Below are 7,791 nucleotides of genomic sequence, written 5' to 3'. Positions count from 1 at the left end.
GGTGTTCACAGGGGGAATTATACAGGAGGGTTTTCACAGGGGAACTTAAACGGGAGGGTGTTCACAGGGGGGATTTAGACAGGAGGATGATCACAGGGGGAATTAGACAGGAGGGTGTTCACAGGGGGAATTAGACAGGAGGGTGATCACAGGGGGAATTTGACAGGAGGGTGTTCACAGGGGGAATTAGACAGGAGGGTATTCACAGGGGGGAATTAGACAGGAGGGTGTTCACAGGGGGGAATAAGACAGGAGGGTGTTCACAGGGGGAATTAGACAGGTGGGTGTTCACAGGGGGAATTAGACAGGAGGGTGTTCACAGGGAGGAATTAGACAGGAGGGTGATCACAGGGGGAATTAGACAGGAGGGTGTTCACAGGGGGAATTGGAAAGGAGGGTGATCACAGGGGGAATTAGACAGGAGGGTGATCACACGGGGAATTAGACAGGAGGGTGTTCACAGGGGGAATTAGACAGGAGGGTGATCACAGGGAGGAATTGGACAGGAGGGTGTTCACAGGGGGGATTTAGACTGGAGGGTGTTCACAGGGGGAATTAGACAGGAGGCTGTTCACAGAGGGGTAATTAAGCAGGAGGGTGTTCACAGGGGGGGAATTATACAGGAGGGTGTTCACAGGGGAAATTAGACGGGAGGGTGTTCACAGGGGAAATTAGACGGGAGGGTGTTCACAGGGGGGATTTAGACAGGAGGGTGTTAACAGGAGGAATTCGACAGGAGGGTGTTCACAGGGGGAATTAGACAGGAGGGTGATCACAGGGGGAATTTGACAGGACGGTGTTCACAGGGGGAATTAGACAGGAGGGTGTTCACAGGGGGGAACTAGACAGGAGGTTGTTCACAGGGGGGAATAAGACAGGAGGGTGATCACAGGGGGAATTAGACAGGAGTGTGTTCACAGGGGGAATTAGACAGGAGGGTGTTCAAAGGGGGAATTAGACAGGAGGGTGTTCAAAGGAGGGAATTAGACAGGAGCGTGATCACAGGGGGAATTAGACATCAGGATGTTCACAGGGGGAATTAGACAGGTGGGTGTTCACAGGGGGAATTAGGCAGGAGGGTTTTCAAAGGGGAAATTAGGCAGGAGGGTGTTCACAGGAGGAAATTAGGCAGGAGGGTATTCACAGGGTGAATTACACAGGAGGGTGTTCACAGGGGGAATTACAGAGGAGTGTGTTCACAGGGGGGAATTAGACAGGAGGGTGTTCACAGGGGGAATTAGACAGGTGGGTGTTCACAGGGGGAATTAGACAGGAGGGTGTTCACAGGGAGGAATTGGACAGGAGGGTGATCACAGGGGGAATTAGACAGGAGGGTGTTCAAAGGGGGAATTAGATGGGAGGGTGTTCACAGAGGGAATTAGAAAGGAGGGTGATCACAGGGGGAATTAGACAGGATGGTGTTCACAGGAGGAATTAGACAGGAGGGTGATCACAGGGGGGAATTAGGCAGGAGAGTGTTCACACTGGGAATTAGACAGGAGGGTGTTCCGAGGGGGGAATTAAGCAGGAGGGTGTTCACAGGGGGGAATTAGACAGGAGGGTGTTCACAGGGGAAATAAGACAGGAGGTTGTGCACAGGGGACATTAGACAGGAGGGTGTTCACAGGGGGGATTTAGACTGGAGGGTGTTCGCAGTGGGAATTAGACAGGATGCTGTTCACAGAGGGTTAATTAAGCAGGAGGGTGTTCACAGGGGGAATTATACAGGAGGGTGTTCACAGGGGAAATTAGACGGGAGGGTGTTCACAGGGGGGATTTAGACTGGAGGGTGTTTGCAGTGGGAATTAGACAGGATGCTGTTCACAGAGGGGTAATTAAGCAGGAGGGTGTTCACAGGGGGAATTATACAGGAGGGTTTTCACAGGGGAACTTAAACGGGAGGGTGTTCACAGGGGGGATTTAGACAGGAGGATGATCACAGGGGGAATTAGACAGGAGGGTGTTCACAGGGGGAATTAGACAGGAGGGTGATCACAGGGGGAATTTGACAGGAGCGTGTTCACAGGGGGAATTAGACAGGAGGGTATTCACAGGGGGAATTAGACAGCAGGGTGTTCACAGGGGGGAATAAGACAGGAGGGTGTTCACAGGGGGAATTAGACAGGTGGGTGTTCACAGGGGGAATTAGACAGGAGGGTGTTCACAGGGGGAATTGGAAAGGAGGGTGATCACAGGGGGAATTAGACAGGAGGGTGATCACACGGGGAATTAGACAGGAGGGTGTTCACAGGGGGAATTAGACAGGAGGGTGATCACAGGGGGGAATTAGGCAGGAGGGTGTTCACACTGGGAATTAGACAGGAGGGTGTTCCCGGGGGGAATTAAGCAGGAGGGTGTTCACAGGGGGGAATTAGACAGGAGGGTGTTCACAGGGGAAATAAGACAGGAGGTTGTTCACAGGGGAAATTAGACAGGAGGGTGTTCACAGGGGGGATTTAGACTGGAGGGTGTTCGCAGTGGGAATTAGACAGGATGCTGTTCACAGAGGGTTAATTAAGCAGGAGGGTGTTCACAGGGGGAATTATACAGGAGGGTGTTCACAGGGGAAATTAGACGGGAGGGTGTTCACAGGGGGGATTTAGACTGGAGGGTGTTCGCAGTGGGAATTAGACAGGATGCTGTTCACAGAGGGGTAATTAAGCAGGAGGGTGTTCACAGGGGGAATTATACAGGAGGGTTTTCACAGGGGAACTTAAACGGGAGGGTGTTCACAGGGGGGATTTAGACAGGAGGATGATCACAGGGGGAATTAGACAGGAGGGTGTTCACAGGGGGAATTAGACAGGAGGGTATTCACAGGGGGGAATTAGACAGGAGGGTGTGCACAGGGGGGAATAAGACAGGAGGGTGTTCACAGGGGGAATTAGACAGGTGGGTGTTCACAGGGGGAATTAGACAGGAGGGTGTTCACAGGGAGGAATTAGAAAAGAGGGTGATCACAGGGGGGAATTATACAGGAGGGTGTTCACAGGGGAAATTAGACGGGAGGGTGTTCACAGGGGAAATTAGACGGGAGGGTGTTCACAGGGGGGATTTAGACAGGAGGGTGTGAACAGGAGGAATTAGACAGGAGGGTGTTCACAGGGGGAATTAGACAGGAGGGTGATCACAGGGGGAATTTGACAGGACGGTGTTCACGGGGGGAATTAGACAGGAGGGTGTTCACAGGGGGGAATAAGACAGGAGGGTGATCACAGGGGGAATTAGACAGGAGTGTGTTCACAGGGGGAATTAGACAGGAGGGTGTTCAAAGGGGGAATTTGACAGGAGGGTGTTCAAAGGAGGGAATTAGACAGGAGCGTGATCACAGGAGGAATTAGACATCAGGATGTTCACAGGGGGAATTGGACAGGATGGTGTTCACAGGGGGAATTAGACAGGTGGGTGTTCACAGGGGGAATTAGGCAGGAGGGTTTTCAAAGGGGAAATTAGGCAGGAGGGTGTTCACAGGGGGAAATTAGGCAGGAGGGTGTTCACAGCGTGAATTACACAGGAGGGTGTTCACAGGGGGAATTACAGAGGAGTGTGTTCACAGGGGGGAATTAGACAGGAGGGTGTTCACAGGGGGAATTAGACAGGTGGGTGTTCACAGAGGGAATTAGACAGGAGGGTGTTCACAGGGAGGAATTGGACAGGAGGGTGATCACAGGGGGAATTAGACAGGAGGGTGTTCAAAGGGGGGAATTAGATGGGAGGGTGTTCACAGGGGGAATTAGACAGGATGGTGTTCACAGGAGGAATTAGACAGGAGGGTGATCACAGGGGGGAATTAGGCAGGAGGGTGTTCACACTGGGAATTAGACAGGAGGGTGTTCCGAGGGGGGAATTAAGCAGGAGGGTGTTCACAGGGAGAAATTATACAGGAGGGTGTTCACAGGGGAAATAAGACAGGATGCTGTTCACAGAGGGGTAATTAAGCAGGAGGGTGTTCACAGGGGGAATTATACAGGAGGGTGTTCACAGGGGAAATTAGACGGGAGGGTGTTCATGGGGGGATTTAGACTGGAGGGTGTTCGCAGTGGGAATTAGACAGGATGCTGTTCACAGAGGGGTAATTAAGCAGGAGGGTGTTCACAGGGTGAATTATACAGGAGGGTGTTCACAGGGGAAATTAGACGGGAGGGTGTTCACAGGGGGGATTTAGACAGGAGGATGATCACAGGGGGAATTAGACAGGAGGGTGTTCACAGGGGGAATTAGACAGGAGGGTGATCACAGGGGGAATTTGACAGGAGGGTGTTCACAGGGGGAATTAGACAGGAGGGTATTCACAGGGGGGAATTAGACAGGAGGGTGTTCACAGGGGGGAATAAGACAGGAGGGTGATCACAGGGGGAATTAGACAGGAGTGTGTTCACAGGGGGAATTAGACAGGAGGGTGATCAAAGCGGGAATTAGACTGGAGGGTGTTCAAAGGAGGGAATTAAACAGGAGGGTGATCACAGGGGGAATTAGACATTAGGATGCTCACAGGGGGAATTGGACAGGATGGTGTTCACAGGTCGAATTCGACAGGTGGGTGTTCACATGGGGAATTAGGCAGGAGGGTTTTCACAGGGAAATTAGGCAGGATGGTGTTCACAGGGGGAAATTAGGCAGGAGGGTGTTCACAGGGGGAATTACACAGCAGGGTGTTAACAGGGGGGAATTAGACAGGAGGGTGTTCACAGGGGGAATTAGGCAGGAGGGTGTTCACAGGGGCAATTAGGCAGGAGGGTGCTCACAGGGGGAATTAGACAGGAGGGTGTTCACAGGGGGCATTAGACAGGAGGGTGTTCACAGGGAGGAATTAGACAGGAGGGTGATCACAGTGGGAATTAGACAGGAGGGTGTTCAGTTGGGGAATTCGACAGGGTGATGTTTACAGGGGGAATTAGACAGGATGGTGTTCACAGGTGGAATTAGAGAGGAGGGTGTTCATAGGGGGAATTAGACTGGAGGGTGTTCACAGGGGGAATTAGACTGGAGGGTGTTCACAGGGGGAATTAGGCAGGAGGATGTTCACAGTGGGAATTAGACAGGAGCGTGTTCACAGGGGGGTATTAGACAGGAGGATGTTCACAGGGGGGTATTAGACAGGAAGGTGTTCACAGGGGGGAATTAGGCAGGATGGTGTTCACAGGGGGTATTAGGCAGGTGGGTGTTCAAAGGAGGGAAATAGGCAGGCGGGTGTTCACAGGGGGAATTAGACAGGATGGTGTTCTCAGGGGGGAATTAGACAGGAGGGTGTTCACAGGGGGAATTAGACCGCAGGTTGTTCATAGGGGGGAATTAGGCAGGATGGTGTTCAGAGGGGGATTTAGACAGGAGGATGATCACAGGGGGAATTAGACAGGAGGGTGTTCACAGGGGGAATTAGACAGGAGGGTGATCACAGGGGGAATTTGACAGGAGGGTGTTCACAGGGGGAATTAGACAGGAGGGTATTCACAGGGGGGAATTAGGCAGGAGGGTGTTCACAGGGGGGAATAAGACAGGAGGGTGATCACAGGGGGAATTAGACAGGAGTGTGCTCACAGGGGGAATTAGACAGGAGGGTGTTCAAAGCGGGAATTAGACAGGAGGGTGTTCAAAGGAGGGAATTAGACAGGAGGGTGATCACAGGGGGAATTAGACATGAGGATGCTCACAGGGGGAATTGGACAGGATGGTGTTCACAGGTGGAATTAGACAGGTGGGTGTTCACAGGGGGATTTAGGCAGGAGGGTTTATACAGGGGAAATTAGGCAGGAGGGTGTTCACAGGGGGAAATTAGGCAGGAGGGTGTTCACAGGGGGAATTACACAGGAGGGTGTTCACAGGGGGAATTACACAGGAGGGTGTTCACAGGGGGGAATTTGACAGGAGGGTGTTAACAGGGGGGAATTAGACAGGAGGGTGTCCACAGGGGGAATTAGGCAGGAGGGTGTTCACAGGGGCAATTAGGCAGGAGGGTGTTCACAGGGGGCATTAGACAGGAGGGTGTTCACAGGGAGGAATTAGACAGGAGGTTGATCAAAGTGGGAATTAGACAGGAGGGTGTTCAGTGGGGGAATTCGACAGGAGGATGTTTACAGGGGGAATTAGACAGGATGGTGTTCACAGGTGGAATTAGAGAGGAGGGTGTTCACAGGGGGAATTAGACTGGAGGGTGTTCACAGGGGGAATTAGACTGGAGGGTGTTCACAGGGGGAATTAGGCAGGAGGATGTTCACAGTGGGAATTAGACAGGAGGGTGTTCACAGGGGGGTATTAGACAGGAGGATGTTCACAGGGGGGTATTAGAAAGGAAGGTGTTCACATGGGGGAATTAGGCAGGAAGGTTTTCACAGGGGGTATTAGGCAGGTGGGTGTTCAAAGGGGGGAAATAGGCAGGCGGGTGTTCACAGGGGGAATTAGACAGGAGGGTGTTCTCAGGGGGGAATTAGACAGGAGGGTGTTCACAGGGGGAATTAGACCGGAGGGTGTTCATTCGGGGGAATTAGGCAGGATGGTGTTCAGAGGGGGAATTAAACAAGAGGGTGTTCACAGGGGGAATTAGACAGGTGGGTGATCACAGGGGGAATTAGACAGGAGGGTGTTCACAGGGGGAATTAGACAGGAGGGTGATCACAGGGGGAATTAAACACGAGGGTGTTCACAGGGGGGAATTAGACAGGAGGGTGTTAACAGTGGGGAATTAGACAGGTGGGTGTTTACAGGTGGAATTAGGCAGGAGGGTGTTCACAGGGGGAATTAGGCAGGAGGGTGTTCACAGTGGTTTTAGGCAGGAGGGTGTTCACAGTGGGAATTAGACAGGAGGGTATTCACAGGGGGCATTAGACAGGAGGGTGTTCACAGGGAGGAATTAGACAGGAGGGTGTTCAGAGGGGGAATTCGACAGGAGAATTTTTGCAGGTGGAATTAGACAGGAGGCTGTTCACAGTGGGGAATTAGGCAGAAGGGTGTTCAAAGGGGGGAATTAGGCAGAAGGGTGTTCACAGGTGCAATTAGACAGGAGGGTATGCACAGGGGGAATTGGGCAGGAGGGTGTTCAAAGGGGGGAATTAGGCAGGAGGGTGTTCACAGGGGGAATTAAACAGGAGGTTGTTCTCAGGGGGGAATTGGACAGGAGGGTGTTCACAGGGGGCATTAGACAGGAGGGTGTTCACAGGGAGGAATTAGACAGGAGGGTGATCACAGGGGGAATTCGACAGGAGGGTGTTCAGTGGGGGAATTGGACAGGAGGATGTTTCCAGGGGGAATTAGACAGGAGGGTGTTCACAGGTGGAATTAGAGAGGAGGGTGTTCACAGGGGGAATTAGACTGGAGGGTGTTCACAGGGGGAATGAGACTGGAGGTTGTTCACAGGGGGAATTAGGCAGGAGGATGTTCACAGTGGGAATTAGATAGGAGGGTGTTCACAGGTGTGTATTAGACAGGAGTGTGTTCACAAGGGGTATTAGACAGGAAGGTGTTCACAGGGGGGAATTAGGCAGGAAGGTGTTCACAGGGGTATTAGGCAGGAGGGTGTTCAAAAGGGGGAATTAGGCAGGCGGGTGTTCACAGGGGGAATTAGACAGGAAGGTGTTCTCAGGGGGGAATTAGACAGGAGGGTGTTCACAGGGGGAATTAGACCGGAGGGTGATCACAGGGGGGAATTAGGCAGGATGGAGTTCAGAGGGGGAATTAAACAAGAGGGTGTTCACAGGGGGAACTAAACAAGAGGGTTTTCACAGGGGGAATTAGACAGGAGGGTGATCACAGGGGGAATTAGACAGGAGGGTGTTCACAGGGGGAATTAGACAGGAG

The sequence above is a fragment of the Heterodontus francisci genome, unplaced genomic scaffold (assembly GCF_036365525.1).
Source record: "Heterodontus francisci isolate sHetFra1 unplaced genomic scaffold, sHetFra1.hap1 HAP1_SCAFFOLD_591, whole genome shotgun sequence".
NCBI classification, from domain to species: domain Eukaryota; kingdom Metazoa; phylum Chordata; class Chondrichthyes; order Heterodontiformes; family Heterodontidae; genus Heterodontus; species Heterodontus francisci.
Note: the sequence above shows the minus strand (reverse complement) of the source record.